Source organism: Alexandromys fortis, unplaced genomic scaffold, assembly GCF_014885135.2.
Source record: "Alexandromys fortis isolate MF-2015 unplaced genomic scaffold, M_Fortis_MF-2015_v1.1 scaffold_106, whole genome shotgun sequence".
NCBI classification, from domain to species: Eukaryota; Metazoa; Chordata; class Mammalia; order Rodentia; family Cricetidae; genus Alexandromys; species Alexandromys fortis.
Genome location: NW_026067980.1, coordinates 3011283 through 3027578, shown reverse-complemented (window position 1 = coordinate 3027578; position 16296 = coordinate 3011283). Strand labels below are relative to the sequence as shown.

At 47.6% G+C, this 16296-nt stretch overlaps 1 protein-coding gene across 4 annotated transcripts in view; it reads left to right on the top strand.

Annotated features, from left to right (window-relative positions):
* Nucleotides 1–201: 201 nt before the first annotated feature.
* Chdh (choline dehydrogenase) overlaps nucleotides 202–16296 on the top strand; it is a 28445-nt gene continuing 12350 nt past the window's right edge. Inside the window, exon 1 of one of the 4 annotated variants that reach the window (XM_050158179.1) lies at nucleotides 202–347. The gene's annotated coding sequence lies outside the window, so the exon portion shown is untranslated. The other 3 variants (XM_050158176.1, XM_050158178.1, XM_050158177.1) reach the window with 3 other exon arrangements.

Genomic DNA, 16296 nt, shown 5'->3' with positions numbered 1-16296 from the left:
CGCCTTCTACAACACCGCCCTGCCCTAGTCGGGGCGGGCGCTGGCCTGGTCTCAGGGTCGTAAAGTGGCGGCCCTGCTGCCCGCGAGGCAAGCGGGGGTGGGCGGGGTGCGAATGAGGAAGCTTCAGAGGCGCGCGTCGAGTCCCGCGCAAAGGAGTGTGCCACAAGCTAGGTGGGGCAACCGCACCCGCGCCCGGAGCCCGTTCGAGCAGCCCCGGCCCTTCCCAAGAAGAGCACGCGACGTTGCAGGCTGCCAGTTACAGCGCAGCGGGCTAGGACTGACGGCGGCCACCTTCTCTGTGCGCCCAGCTCCTGCCTTTCGACCGACGATCGATCGTTCCGGCCCAAGTGAGGAGCTGACCCCACCCCCTTCCCCGGTGAGGACGGAGCTTCAGACTCTAGGCTGAGTGGGTCGGGAGGAGCTGGAACCTCCTTTACCCAGAAAGAGTACCAGAAAGAAAAGGGGGAGGGACTCAAGCCACCGAAACCTCCTTGGCTTCTTTGGGGGAGCCAGCGACAGAAACTTACAGTTACAAGGTAATTTTGATAGGAATCTGCACCCCGGCCGCCCAGGCTTTCTGGTTAAGTTTATTTCTATAGAATGAGGTCTGGCGGTTACATCTGGGGTCCCAAAGCTGGTCTCTCAGCACTGTGGGTTCAGAGCTGAAGTTCTGACATTTTGGTGGGCCTGCTGTCTGAATGACATCTGCCCAGCTCTCCACCTCTCAGACCTTAATTCTGGGAAGGTGGCCCAGAGATCGAACTTCTGAGGTGAAATGGCTTGAGAGGGGCCTACTCCACTGTCTTTAGAGAAGGGCTATCGAGCCTGAATTCAGCTGCTTCAGCCTATAGGAAATGGGATTACCAAGCCTGTAGATCATGGAATCTGAGGGAGCCCTAGGGCAGAAGTCCTGCTTGACTTGTCTCTCTTGAGAGGTTGAGCAGAGTCAAGCGGCTGTGATTGCTGAAAACCCTACTGAGATACAGACTCAGTTTATCTGTGGGATGTCGGTGGAGGTTGTATTTCTGATCCAAATGGAACAGGCTCAGTCCTCAGTCTCTATGGGATTGCAAGGAATAGTGTCCTGATTCCTGACCAAGGAGGTTCACAGAAGGGAGGTGTAGTCTCGCCCCAGCCTGCATCAGGACCACCCTGGGCTCCTTCCTCAACCTTTGTGAGCTGCTTGGACCCAGTGGTCCCTGGGAACATTTCTCGCTTTCATGGCGGCCTTACTGAACAGTAAACTCTTGCCGGTTACCAGGGTGCAAAGGTAAAGAGCTGATGCCTGCTCTTGGACCGAGGCCAAAGAGCCTGCTCTGAGGCAGATGCAAAGTGGAGGTGGCCTTGTTGTCCAGTTTCAGCCTGAGAATGTTGTCTCATGGGGCCGAGGTACGGGGCAGATGTTTGGAGGGCAGTCACTCTTCAGTTTTGGAAAAAAACCTGCGTGTTTGTGTGGAGCAAGTACGGGAACACTCCCTACTTTTTGCCAACATGTGTTCTTTCAGTGAGTAGCTGAGTGCCAACACCTAGCCAGGCTTGGCACTGGCCTGGCAGAACACACCCCACTGTAGTAAGCTCAGGACAAAGAGCAAGGTCTTTGGAACAGCGGCGATAGAGAGGTCAGGTCCAGGGATAGGTCTGTGTCAGCCATTTCTTGGCCCTTGAGGGGTAACGGTCCGCAGGGCAGGAGGTATTTCATCTAGCCCTGGTATCACGTGAACAGAGCAACCCCGAGTGGCTCTACCTGACCTTGGCAAAAGAAGGTGGGGTAAATATGAGGAGATGGCTTGGGATAGTGGGTATGGGGTAGTTTTGAGAAAGGGGTCAGGCAGCTAGCTGGGTTCCTGCTCTAGGAGAAGACTCTGGGGGCAAAAGAAAGAGGAAGAATGGGTGAGGTGATGGTAGGAAAGGGGTGTGGGTATGGGAGAATGCCCAGGCAAGGGGGCCAGACAACCTTCTGACCAGCCTGAGCAGTTTCCCCTTCCAAAGCCAGTGATGGCAGGGTTAGGATGTGTCAGGGCCCATGGGCCCCCGACATAGAAAACTATTTCCCCTAACTGGATCGGTATGGAGACGCAAGAAATAACCAGACACAGCTTACACCATCATCACGGAAGGGCATCTCAGGCTTCTCTCCGTGTTTATTTTATCAAACATCTCTTAATCCCCTGCTCAACCGAGGTGGATACCTCATTAATATTCTCTTTCTTGGGAACGTGGCTAGGGACAGCACCTGCACCTAAGTCATCAGCTTCAGCAAACACCTCTCCCCAGGCCATCTACATTTATAACAAAAGAGAAAGGAGTAGCATGTCCTGGCTATTGTTGAGGGCAGTGACAGGCTGGCTGCAGGTCTACGTGACCACCTCAGGTGGGGCCATGGCTTCAGAGCCTGGCTGCCACACCATATAGAAATATGGGCCTACAATCCACTCTCTCTTATTAAATTTTAACAACCCCTGTGCTTCTGCAACAGGACAGATGGGTCGCACCTGGCTTGGACAAAGTCTTCTTTCTATTCCCCCAATTTTTCCGTCTTTGGAAAGCGGCATTTGCGAGTTTTCCTGTCTTAGGCATCTGGGGAGGAGAAGCTTTAAACCTGTCATTGACTGCCAACCTCTAAAGAAAAGAGATTAGTGGAGAGAAATATACTTTGTAGGCCCTGTGTATCACCGCCACATCTTTTGTCAGGATATATCATAATGCTTTATGAATAATTATGCTCCCAAAGGCTATAGTCTCCTATTTTAAAAGGGAGTAGAATCACCTGAGTTGAAAATGTTTCTTTCACTGGTTCAGACCATCCCTTAGATCTAACACTCTCAGCACACACATCAACTCTCAACATTTACCATCACAACCTCTCTTTTAGCAATTGCCAATGGCATCAAGTCACAATCATGATTTTTTTCACACTATTGGTCAATACCGAATTTCCAATATTTCATATTTTATTTTCATATTTAGCCGGTCAGTACCAGCTCTCCAATTATCATAATTTTATATTTAGCTGGTCAGCACCAACTCTCCAATTATTTATAATTTTATATTCTTTTCCATAATTTTATATTCTTTTCGGTTACTACCGATGTATTTAGCACCACTGGTCAGTACCAGATCTTTTCCGTCACCTTATATGCAGTGTGTATACCTGTGGCCTGTGGACAGGACATCAGAGTGGGCAGTGAAAGGCAATATAAACTGGGTCCCGCAGTGGCAGATGGGGTCACCCCTAGATTAAGAGGATGTACCTGCCTATCTTCTGGAATTTCTATCCTGCCTCAGACCCCAAGCACCCTCCTCACCAGCCAGTGATCCTTGTTGATTGAACACACAGCCTCTAAGGTGATCTGCTTAGATGGACCCATGTCCATCCCTAACCCTAATAGCCAGAGACTTGGCCATGGATGTCGAAGGGCTTAGCTTCTTCTCCTGGATGTATGGCAAGCTATTGCTCTTCTCGGAGTCTCCGTTTCCTCTCGTTTCCTGCACAATAAGTGTGGGAGCCATGATGGTGAAGAAGTGAATGGAACCCGGAGGAAGCAAGCTTCAGAGCTCCTCCACATGTCGCCTTCAGTCATGTATTGAGTCTGCAGGTCTACAACAGTCATCTGGCACAAGAAGTTTTCATGTCCAGGGGCTTGGTGGGTACTCATTAACTTCCAGAATAAAGTCATGACTTCCTCCAAAGCCATGCCTAACTCTGCACACCAGGAAGATTGCTTTGGACTTTCCCCATCATGTAGGGGAAGTCCACAGTCCAGTTCAGAGCCTGGAAGACTCCTTTGTCTGTCACCCAGACTTCTAACAGGCTTTGTGTTGTCCCTGCAGCTGAGACTCCAAGATTCACTTGCTATCTCTTGGCTATGACCAATGCTCTTGGTCTCTTGGTACCTCAGTTTTCCCATGCACTTAATACACGGAACTAAGCTTAGCTCTGTCACTCTAGCAGGGCCAGCAAGGAACTCAGAAGAAGCCAGAGTCAGGAAAGCAAATTGAAGGGTTTAAATTCGCTGCACAGATGCAGAGCAGGGGACACAAGACAATTAAAAACAATTGTTTTGTTCTAATAGCTCGTGTAGCTCGTGTTCCCAAATGGGGAAATTCTTTTGGACCCATAACCGTTGTTCACTCGGCTGTGTCCATCCTGGAGAGAGGGAGGCTGTGAGGGTTGCTGACATGCCCTGAGCCTAGCTTCCACCCACACAGGTGGAATTTTCCACTTTGTTCTTTTGCAAATGTTAATCAAGTCTCTGGGCAGTTAACAGTGGATTCATTGTCTTGTGAAGTGGGGGGAGCTTGTTCTAGTGAATACCGTCGGCCTGCCAGGGCTCTTTGGTCAGCCCGAGCTGGCAAGCTGGCATAGCCAACACTGGAGCATTCTGGTCTCTGTTGCTACCTCTGCCCTGTGTTCCACTCCAACTGTTTGGACTTGGCTAATGTAATGCTAACTTTGAGTCAGAGACCCCAAGGGCCACCCAGGGCTTGCACTCCTTGATTCCCAGTATGGGTGTAAAGTTCCATATAGTCTCTACCAAAGTAGGAAGGGCTCACACACACAGAAGGACCCCCAGACTCAGGCATGATTTTAGCTCAGTGGTAATGCTACCCCAGCCAGTTCCAGGGGGTGAAGCCATGCCAGGGCACGACCTGTTTGTTCGTGGTGGCGAACACTGTCTCGTGGACACTTGTGTTGGTTTCCATGCATGTTATTCTTATATTGGGGCTTCGAAGAAAGTATAGAGAACAGAAGAAACGGGCATCCTTTTTCAGCTCAAGGCTGCACTGGAGATGGAGTCCGCCTCATAGGGATGCAAGGAAAGGCAGCTGGCACTGTGTTGGAAGTACAAAGCATGATGGGATTTTTTTGATCACTGATAGTTGGATTAACCTGTAGTTGCTATTATTATTGGTTATAGTTGTAGGGTCACATGCCGTCGAAGAGAAAATGGAATGCATCGATGAGATTAAGAAAGGGGGAGGGAGGGTAGGGTTCAGGACATGAACTGTGATCTGGGAGACATTTTCACATGCTTTGAGCTTTGTTTTTTTTTTTTTTTTTTTAATTCTTTTTAACTTTATCAGGTTTGCTTGTTTGTTTTTATAAGTCTCGTTGTACTGTCACGATGCTCTGCCTTAGCCTTGACCTCCTAAGTGATGGGATAATAGGTGTGTTCCACTGTGCTCAGCAAGTTTGCCTGCTGCCCCCAGAAAAACAAGAAACTAAGACGAAGATGGCTGTTTCTGTTTTAAAGATCTACTTATTTTTATTCCACATATGTGAGGGTTTGCCTGCGTGTATGTATATGCTTGCCTGGTGCGTATGGAGGTCAGGAGAGAGCAATGGATCCCTTGGAATTGGAGCTACAAGCGATTGTGAGTGTGTGTGTGTAGGGTCTGGGAACTGAATCCAGGTCCTCTGCAAGAAGAGCAAATGCTCTGAACCACTGAACCCTTCCAGCCCCATTTCCATTTTATAAATGAAGATGCATCCCAGAGAGGCTGCATCCAGAGTGTGGTTGCGCTGTCACCACAGCCTAAGGATCTTGACTGACAGCTCTCACTTCTCTCCTAATGGCTGTGACTTGAACATGGAACCCCAATGGATAAGATTATTTTTTAAATAATTTATTCTAACTTTATTTTATGTGCATTGGTGTAAAGGTGTCAGCTTCCAGGGAGCTGAAGCTACAGGCAGTTGTGAGCTGCCATGTGGGTGCTGGGAATTGAACCCGGGTCCTCTGGAAGAGTAGCCAGTGCTCTTAACTGTTGAGCCATCTCTCCAGCCCCCTATAAGATGTATTGTATCCTAGTGTGAGTTTATTTTATAAGTTTGATAATTTGGGAGGGGGGGTGTTTGTTTGTTGTTTTTTCAAGATAGGATTTCTCTGGATAAACAGTCCTGGCTGTCCTGGAACTAGCTCTTGCAGTCCAGGTTGGCCTCGAACTCCCAGAGATCCGCCTGCCTCTGCTTCCCGAGTGCTGGGATTAAAGGCGTGCACCACCACCGCCTGATGACAATGTGTGTTTTTATTTTGCGTGCCTTTTTTTTCTCCCCTGAGGGAGAACAAGGACGGGAGTGTATTCTAGAACCTGGGGCTGTGGGAACTGGGTGATCTCTAACCTGATTTATTTTTGCAATTAGCGATAGCATAGTTTTCATTTTTTTAAACTGTTCTCCATGCTGCCACGCGACCTCCTGTGGCTAAATTTATCCAGAAGTTTAGAAGGGGGCATGTATGTAAGTTGGGCATGATGCAGAAGGCCTTGAGCAGGGCAGGGACTATGGACCCACAACCTGTTCTCATCGGGCTTGGAGGTGGCTGGTAACGTGCAGGAAACATGCACTTCACACCACGTAGGCTTGAAGGAACTGTTGATCTTAATGTGACCAGAGTTTTATAGCAAAAGCCTGGCTCCAGCAGCCCCAGCAGGGTAGGCTAAGCCACTCATCCCCGTATGCAGTTAGAGAAGAGTAATGGCGAAAAGCAGGGAGGTGGCTGGATGGCCGTGGCCAGCTGGGAAGAATGGGTAAAGAGCCCAGGGGTCCCCAACCTAGTTTTCTGTAAGAATTGGGGAGTGCAGTCGTGATTAAGGTGTGGTCTAGTTAGTCACTGTCTCAATTCTGGTACTGCAGTGAGGTCTGAGGAAGTGTTTGTTGTCTGAGGGGACAACGAAGCAGTTCCTGATTGGAGGTTCAGGAGGTGGCCTCACCCTGGGATAATTGTCCTCGGTCCTGGGAGGTTCTGCTGTTGGTTGGCTCCAGGGTGACTGCAGGCTTAAGACAATAACTTAGCCCTGTGCCTCCAGTCTTCAAGGGGGACCAGACGGGCAGGTCCCTCTTTAGCCATCCGCCCTCCGCTGCAGAGTCAAGTCACACACACAACATGAAGACAGGGCAGCTAGGCTGCCGTCCTGCATTCGGTTGCCCTGGGAGCCCAAGTGTGGTGTGAGTTCTTTGTCAGAGCCTCTCCCACACCACCTGTCTGCTGGTATCTGAATGAGGTTCTGGAGAGATATTGCAGGATGGAGAGAGAGAATTCCATCTGGGGAGGCTCCAGTGTCCAAGCGCAGTTCATAACATGCTTGGATTCTCTGTGGTGAAGGAGCAGGTGTTCGCTCCCTTGCTTAGTTTCAGATTTTTAATTTCTCTGGGGGCTGATTTTAAAATACACTGAAAATCAACTCCAATAAATAAAGCAAGCCACACCAAGTAAAAGCTGTGTCCATTGCAAGAGCTGCGGTAAGGTCACGCAAACAGATGCCTGGGAACCCTCTCATCTCTGCCTTCCTTCTGAACTTATCTTCCACAGACAATCAGGCCACCCCAGTGGAGACTGCACCGTATCCTGTCGCTTCAGGCCTGAGTGCTTGTTAACTGAGATTAAGAAAGTTCTCGCTCACTTGAGAGAGAGCTGTAGCAAGGCCTCTGCAGAAGGCTCCTGGGAAGAGTTTGCAGAGTCTGTCCCTTCCTGGGCTTCTCAACTGGTCCTTCCATCTAGGCCCAGCCTCTGCCTCCTTGCTTGGTGCTCTTTCCCTTCTTGCTGGTGATATTTGAGATTCTACGTTTTCCCTCCTATGGAAATTTGGAAGCAGATGCAAATTTAGCTGGCAGGAAATGGGGAGGGGGCTCCTGCTCTGTTCCCTTCTCTAAGTTTCCTGCCTGTCTATCACCTGTGGGTGGGTAACCCTGTTTTTTTTTTTTCTTTCATTCTAGTCTTTGTGATTTCTTTTAAAATTCGTAATCTGCAATGCAAATGCTATGTAAATTCAGTGTTGAGGAAATAACAACAGCCAAAAAATGTCTACACACGAGTCTCATTACTTTCTGCCAGTTTTTTCAGTCTGTACGTCTGAAAGGGTACTAATTACCTCAAGACCATCGTCACATCTGACAGACAATGGTTTCTTATCTCCCTCATATCTGCCATCTGAGTTCTAGCTAAGAGCCGCAGGGCCAGACACTGATATACACACTTCTTACTTCTCTCACAGACGTGGAGCCCCCACCCCCCACCACCAATTTTATTTACTTGAAGTCATTTTTAAGAAATGTATGTGCTTCCCCACCTGGATTCTGTGGACAGTGTCCCTCAGCACAATGCTCTGCCTTCTGTATTTCCTGGCCTTGATGGGACATGTTTGATGTTCTGAAAATGCAATGACATTTCAGTTTAAGTATTAATTGACATTACTGAGTATTTCCTAGGCAGGGCATCTCCCAGGGGGCATCGCCATCTCCCATTTAGACTCTGCAGTTGCCAAGAGGACTCCTTTGTTTTCAGTTGCCTTCCTTGCATGATGTCAATTTGGTGAGGTCCAAGCGGATGGACCCTTAACATTTCTTTTCCCACTTCTGGTCCCCAGAACCCCTCATTCCGAGGACATACCAGCTGTGGAGAACTGTAGTGGGGGTGTGTAGGAAGGGTAGTGACATCAGGACACTGTTAGGACACTGGGGAGGGTTCTAGGGAAGGTGTGGAGCCTGGCTGGGTCTGTGGGGTAGACGGAAGTGGACATGTGGTTACTGAGGACTCTGGTACATGGTTTCCATGTCTACCCCTTCCCGCTTTTACAGCACATTTTCACCCTGTAACTGCTTCTGGCAACTTTAGGCTTCCTCACTGCTGTTGGTAACACTTCCATGTTAGTCTCTGCTGGGCGAAGGCTGATAATGTAAGTCCACCAGACTGCAAGCCCACCAGACTGCCCTTCTGTTTATGGCTCTGACATCTGTGCTGGGCCTGTCACAAGGAGGGCCTTTTTAAAAAAAAAAAAATTATTTATTTATTTATTATGTATACAATATTCTGTCTGTGTGTATGCCTGCAGGCCAGAAGAGGGCACCAGACCTCATTACAGATGGTTGTGAGCCACCATGTGGTTGCTGGGAATTGAACCCAGGACCTTTGGAAGAGCAGGCAATGTGCAGGCAATACTCTTAACCTCTGAGCCATCTCTCCAGCCCACAAGGAGGGCCTTTAACAACCCTGAAGAATAGCTCATTTTCTCCTTGTCCCCTGTTACAGATACTGAGACCTACACTTGCTCAGCTGGAGCCAGTACACTATGTCCCCATCTGCCCTGAGGCCCTCTCTGCTGCTCAGTCCACTGGCCCAGGTACAGCTCCACACCATGTGTGGAAAACCCCTAACTGGAGTGTACCATCCTTTGCCAACTGGAGCTGATTCCATCCCCCTCTGTTGGTCACTGACCTCTGGGAGGGCCCAAACGATAACCTTGCTTTGTTCTGTCTTACCACACTTTCCTTACACACACCTTGGGCAATGGGGGTCAATTTCCACCTAAGCCTTCAAGGGAAGGAAGTAGCAGGTAGTCCCACCCTCCCAGCAGTGGCAACTGCTTTTCTCATCTCTGTGACCAACTATCTAACAGAAGAAATTAAGAGCGCAGCCATTCACTGTGAGCCAGGGCAGGGGCTGTAGTCCTGGTGGGGAAGACACACGGCTGAGTGGCTCAGTTAGTGGACACCAGTTGTAGCAATGGGCTTGCACGTGAAGCCAACAGAGAGCATCAAGCCAGGGTGAGGCTGGGCTACAGCCTCCAGGCCCACACCCAGTAACCCATTGCCACCAGATATGTGTCTGTGTCCCAAAGCATCTACAACCTCATACCCAGCACTGTCAGCTGGGGACCAAGTGTTCAAACATGTGAGCCATAGGAGATATTTCCCGTTTCCACTATAAAGGGCAGGTGGGCGTCTAGCTCATGTTAGGTCCCCAGGGCTCCCCACCTCTGTTCTGCTTTGGATGAAGACCACCACAGAGAAAGAAGAGAGACCCAAGAGAAAATAGGAATAGGCATAGAGGGCAGATTCTTGAACGCAGAGCCCTGTGTGCCCCTGAGCTGGAGCGGGTGCTGTGGGAAGGGAGGTGGGAGAGAAGCTTTCCGTCCAAGAGCCTTCTGATGTCAGCACGTAGGCTCCCAACTGGGTTTCACTGCCTGATTATTCTGTAAGGGCAAGGCCCAGGGATATGTGGCATCAACCTTGAAGAACTCCCAACTCTCAAGAGTTTCCTGGCCACCTCTGCTTCGTGTATGAAGTCAGTGGGAGGTAAACAATGAACGAACAGACTCCGCTCAGAATGGGGAGCACAGACTTTACTGGTCTGAGAGGTTGGAACCCCCAAGCCCCATGACTCAGTGTGGAAGAGCACAGGAGAATGAGAGAGAAGGGTCTGAGAATCGGTTTTTGTGGTGAAGGGAAGGGAGGGAGTGGAGAGAGCCTGGCTTCACCAGGTCTGGGTGGAAGAGAAAACAGATTGCTGTACCTCCTGGCTAGGGTGCTCAGCTCTCTTTAGAGATGGTTCTTCTTGGATAACTTTTTGGATAATCTTTGGGATTCATGAGTCTGGCCCTAGTATAGTATGTATGTACTTAGTATGCACTGGGAGAGTATTAGAAAGAGAACACACACACACACACACACACACACACGAGGAAGGGCATGCCATTAGGAGCCCTGTCCTAAGGTTCTTTCAGAGAGTATCTAGTGTTCCAGCCGCACAGCTCCACAGACAGACTGTATCCCAAGTAAGGGAAACCGTGGTGCGCACTTTATTCTGACTCCAGTTCCTCTGTAACTACACCAGCCCAAAATCTTCAGCCTCTTACATGGGTGCTGGGGATCTGAACTCAGGGCCTCAGGCTGACGCAGCAAACACGTTCTCCCTGCTTCTTGGATTGATTTCTGTCCGAGGCAAAAGCAAAGGTTCACGTTCACACTCTGGCCTGTGGCTTGTTTCCCATGCGCCATTTGTATGAAGACCTTCGTTTCCTCTTTGAATGATTTTTACCAACTGGGCCATCCATGCAAGGGCTGCTTTCTGCTTTATTGCATTGGCCCTCACGTCTGTGCTCCCGACAGGGCTGCAGTTCTGGTGATTATAGATTTGCATTCATTTCAGAATCCAGAACTCTGAGTCTTGTAGCTTTGCTCTTCTTTGGGTTTTGGTTTGGTGTTTGGTTATTGCGGTGTTTCCGACTGGAGATCCTTCAGAGTCCGTATATTTTCTTAAACACATCTCCCTTTTTTTCTTTCTTTACATTTTTGTATCTATCGTGTGTGCATGTGCCACTGTGCTCACGTGAAGGTCAGAGGACAATTTGTGGGAGGCACTCCTCTGTTTTCAACACAGAGGTCTGGGCTCTCATGGGATCCACAAGGTAACACAGTGGATGAACTGGCGTTGAGAAGGCCTCCCAACCAGAGATTTACACATCTGATGGAGGATAAATCACGTAGGCACAGGCCATGAGAAGTACTGCCTTTCAAATAGCTGGCAGTCTCTAACTGCAAATTCTCTTGTGTGATAGCATGCTCCCCTGTGGTGGAGTCCTCATAAGTCCGCCACAGTTTCCCTGTGTTCTGTGAGTAGAATGACTTTCCCCCCAAACTTTATAATTCTGACAAGTAAGACAGTCAAACCTTTTGCCCCACACTGCAATAAAAAACTTAGAAACCTGTTCTCTATAATTAGCTCCCTGACAGGACAGATGGAAGTCCTTGTGGGGGTGATCACAGGAGAAACTTCCATGGAGCGAAATTGCAGGTGTCTGGCCTCGCTGGATCTAAGTCCGCCAAAGATTTATGGTGAAGTAGGGCGCTGTGGCAGGTTTCTGTTCTTGTTCTGTCTTAGGCCTTCAAGAGATCAGTAGCATCTGACTAGCCATGTCCAGATAGAATTAATCACACTTAAGAAATGTAAAATAATACACATATTCTTTGCCTCTTGTTGATTGCGTTTGGGTGGGTTACTCAGTCTAGGGGTTTGTAACCCACCCTGCAATCAGTTATTCCAGGGTCTCGGAGGGGCGCTACCTGGAAGGGAATGAGCTAAGACAGAAGAAGGAGGCCAAACAGATTTGTCAAAGCCTCCGTTTATTAGGGACAGGTTACAGTTTATATATGGTTAGGAATGGGGGGCAGGGCACGGGATCTCGCCTTGTGCTCCTGGTCACGGTCACGTAGGCCAAGAGGTTACAAGTTGCCACACCTGGTTCCCTGGATAGCTGGAATGTGAGGCGGTTCTGCTAACAGATTAACAGTTAATTGGATGTGGGGCAGGTTCTCAATAGAACATAATTATGGGTGTGGGCTTCTCTGCAGACTCCCCAGGGTGATGGTTCCTGTAATGATTTTTAGGGGGGAAATGGCTCGTGACAGCCTCTTCCTTAGATCTCTCATTAATTCAGTTTTCTCCCTTTGTAACCTGGAGCAGCCCCTTTAAGAGACGGCTGGGACCTCCTCGCAGCTTAGCTACAAACTAGCTGATAAGTTTCGCTGAGTATCTTCAAAGAGTGCCTGTGTCCCTGAGAAGTTTTCTTGTAGTTTTTTTTTATTACTAACAAGTTGCTAATGAATGGATACACACACACACACACACACACACACACACACACACATGCTTGGGAATCTGCAACAGCAGAAGAAATAAGATTGGAGGAGTAAAGACTGTAGAAGGATAAAGAATGTCGGAAAATGAAGAAGGAGAAGAAGACATAAAAGGAATGTTAGAGTCATTAGAACAAGAATGGACTGGAACACAGACTTGTAGCAGAGAATTGGAATTAGAGTTGAGACAGAGAATTAGCGCTAAGACTCGACAGTTAGGACAAGGCACTCGGAATGAATGCAGGACGGTAGAGACACTGCTGGGGCTGCAGGCAGGAGTTCATTCCGTGACCTCGCAGGAAAGAAATTTTCTAAGTCCCTTTTGCTACTCTGAGGCCACCTAACCGAACCCTGGGAGGAAGTCGACAGACCAGACTCTGCTGGCTTTCGACAGGGCTCAAACTCAGGGTGTCAGACTTGGTAGCAAACACCTTTTCCTGTAGACATTTCACTGACCACCCTTCCCCCCCCCCCAAATGAGTTTTTCTACTGCCAAAAAGAAATGCCATTGAAACTCTGATAGAAATTGCATAGGCTCTACCCATCGCATTGGTGGTACCGGTATCTTCACAAGAGTAATTCTGCCAATCTATAAACACAGGCGTTTTTCTATTTTAATACCATTTCTTATGTTTTCCAGGTACATTTTATAGTTTTCAATAACCAACATGATGGTTAATCCTGATTTTTAACCTGACAGGATTCAGAATCTTCTAGAGGCCATACTTCTGGGTGTGTTAGTAAGGGAATTTTCAGAAATTTGTCAGAAGGCAGGAGCACCTACCCTGAGTGTTGTGGGACTATGTCACAGGTCTACCCTGAGTGTGAGTGGGACTATGTCACAAGTCTAGGGCTGAGGCCCTAGGCTGAGTAAGAAGAAGTGAGCAGAGGCAGCACTCATCTCTCTGCTGCCTGAGTGCAAATGCAGTGTGAGCAGCCACTTCACAGGCCTCCTTTCCCTCTGTGATTGGCAGATTGTAGCCCTTCAAGCCCTGAGCCAAAGTAAAGCCTTTCTTAAGTGACTATCACCAGGCATTTTGTTACAACAATGATATAGTAACACAATACTTTTAAAAATCCTAATTTAAAAAGTAAATTAGGAATTTAATTAGTAAATTAAAAAAGCTAAATTTCATCCTAATCTTTTGTTCTCCCTCCTTCCATCCCTTCCTCCCTCTCTCCTTCCCTCCCTCTCCCTCCCCCCTCCCCCCCCCCCTCCCCCCCCCCCCCCCCCCCCCCCCCCCCNCCCCCCCCCCCCCCATGAGTACACACAGGGAAGCCAGAGGAGGCTCTCTGGTGCCTGCTCTACTACCCTTTCCCTTCCTCTGCCTTATTCCTTTGAGACAGGGTTTCTTGTTGAACCTAGAGCTGGGCTTGCTGAGCCCAAGCCCCAGTGATCCTCCTGTCTCTGCCTACCACGGTGCTGGGGTTGCTTGTGCAAACACAGACATGCCTAGCTGTTTTGGCTTGTTTCTTCACATGAGTGTTAGGCTCTGAATTCAACTATCTCTCTAATCCCTATCTGGTTCTTTTTTATGCTATTACACATGGAAGTTCCTCTTTCATTTTTCAGATTGTCATTACTGTAAAGAAATGCAACTGATTTTTATATGTTAGTTTTATGTAACTGTTAAATTTAATAGCTATAATAGTGTGTGTGTGTGTGTATGTGTGTGTGGTTGTTGTGGAAAGAATTTGCAATAGCGTGTCGATCCTGTTCTCAGCATTGAGCACAGCACTAAGGCTTATTGTTTTTTTTTTTTTTTTTTTTTTTTTGCTGTTGCTCTGTGAGCCAGCGTTTATCTTCATCAGTTTCCTCCATTCTCTTTCTTTATCTCTGCTCTGATCTCCAGTGTTTCCTTCCCTCTGCTGGCCTGGGTTTAGTCTGTTCTATTTTCTAGTTGTTCACAGGATAAAGATCTTCCCTCTGTTTGAAGGTAGCATACGCAGCTATGAGCGCCTGATAACAGCGCTTTCGCCATGTTGCATAAGTTGTGGTGTCCCGTGCTTTCTTTTTTGTTTGTTTCACGTATTTCTAATTTCCTCTGTGATTTCTCCTCTGACACAGTGGGGCGTTAGGAGCATTAATTTCATATTTTTGTGAGTTTTTCTTCTGCTTACTAATTTCTAGTTCTGTTCCACTGTGGTGCAAATAGAATCCTGGTATTTTTTTCTGTCTTTTAAAATGTACACTCTGTCCTGGAGGTTGGTTTGTGTACACTTCAGGGGAAAATGTGTTTCTGTTGTTGGTTTGAATGTTTTGTATATATCTGTTATGTCCAGTTGGCCTGTAGTGTTTTTTTCCTTCTATTACCTTATTAATCTATCATTATTGAACTCTGAACATGGACGTCTTCAGTTACCGTAGAACTATTTTCCCTTCAAATCTGTCTTTCTTGCATATATGAATTGCATGCTTTAAAATTCATTCAGATTCCAAGCTCCTTGGTTTTCTTTTTTTATTATGACTACACTCTTAGGATCCATCCGCGCTGATCTGAGATGCTGTGGTTCATCCACTGCTATATGGGGGTTCTCCTCCCCCCTCTCCCTTCTCCTCCTCTTTCCCTTTCTCCCCGCTTCTCCTTCATCTCTTCTCTCCTTTCTGAGATGGGTTCTATGTAGCCCATACTGGTCTTAAAATTGTGTTCGCCTATAAATTAATTAATTAATTAAAAAAATGTTAAAAACTTGCAGGTGCTGAGAACCCAAGCATGGACCACCATGCCCAGGGGTGTGTGTGTCTTCATGGGACTCCAGGGCACCACTTCTACAGTCTGCATGGCCGTCGTGGTGACTGCGAAGCCGTCTTAGTTGGTTTTCACTTTAGTTCTTGGCCGCGTGTGCTGTACAGCTTATCTTCAAATGCTTGAGATCCAGATCTTTACTAAAGTGTCTGTTAACGTCTTTGACCTATGGCCTTAGGAGCACATGACGTATATATTTTATGTGACAGCCCTTCATTGCAAGCCCACTCAGTGGCTTGTCCTTTTATTCTCTTGACAGTATCTTTTTTTTTTTTTTTAATTTTGATGCGATCTAGTTTATCAGTTTTTTGTTTTGTTTTGTTTTTTGGTTGCTTGTTTCCAGTTATGCCTTTGGTGTCCTAAGATAGGACTCCATCGTCAGCCCCTTGCGTTGTGCTTTCTTGTTGTGCTCTAGGACTTTTTACAGCTCCGTGTTTTACACGTGGGTTTGTGACTCACTCACTTTTAAGATACATGTCCAGGTCCAACTTCATTTGTTTGTGTGCAGTGGTTCTGGCATATCGTTTCTCTCTATCTCTCTGCTTTGTTTCTTAGACAAAGACCAGCTGATCTGTTTCTGTGATTTTTATTTCTGGGCTGTGCTCTGTTCTGTTGATGGTTCCTTTGGCAGTGGCACACTGTCTCAATTTCTGTGCTTCACAGCAAGGCTGGAATTAAGGTGGTATCAGCCCTCTAACTCAGTTCTTCTCTCTGGGCATTGTGCTGGCTGTTTGAGGCCTTTCGCTTCTGCATATTAATTTTAGATCAGACTGTCCATCCTCACAAATCTTGCCGGGGTATCTATCTATTGGGATCGCATTGATTTGCAATTGTAAAGAATTGCAAAGACTACAGACAATGTTGAATCTCCCTACCCACAAACAGAGAATGTCTCTCCAGGTAGCTGGTTTTTCGCTGACATCTTTCACTATAGGTTGGTAGCAAATGTATTTTAGATTTATTCCTTTTTTATCTGGCGCATTAAGTTAAATGGCGTTGTGTTTTCCTCTCAACTGCCGCGTGCTCAGTGCTGGCATATGAGAGAGTGACCGATGCTTGCATCTCTCCTTGTCTCCTGCAGTCTTGCTGGGACTGCTTGTTAGTTTTTGGTCAGTTATTTCAGGTTTTCTGCAT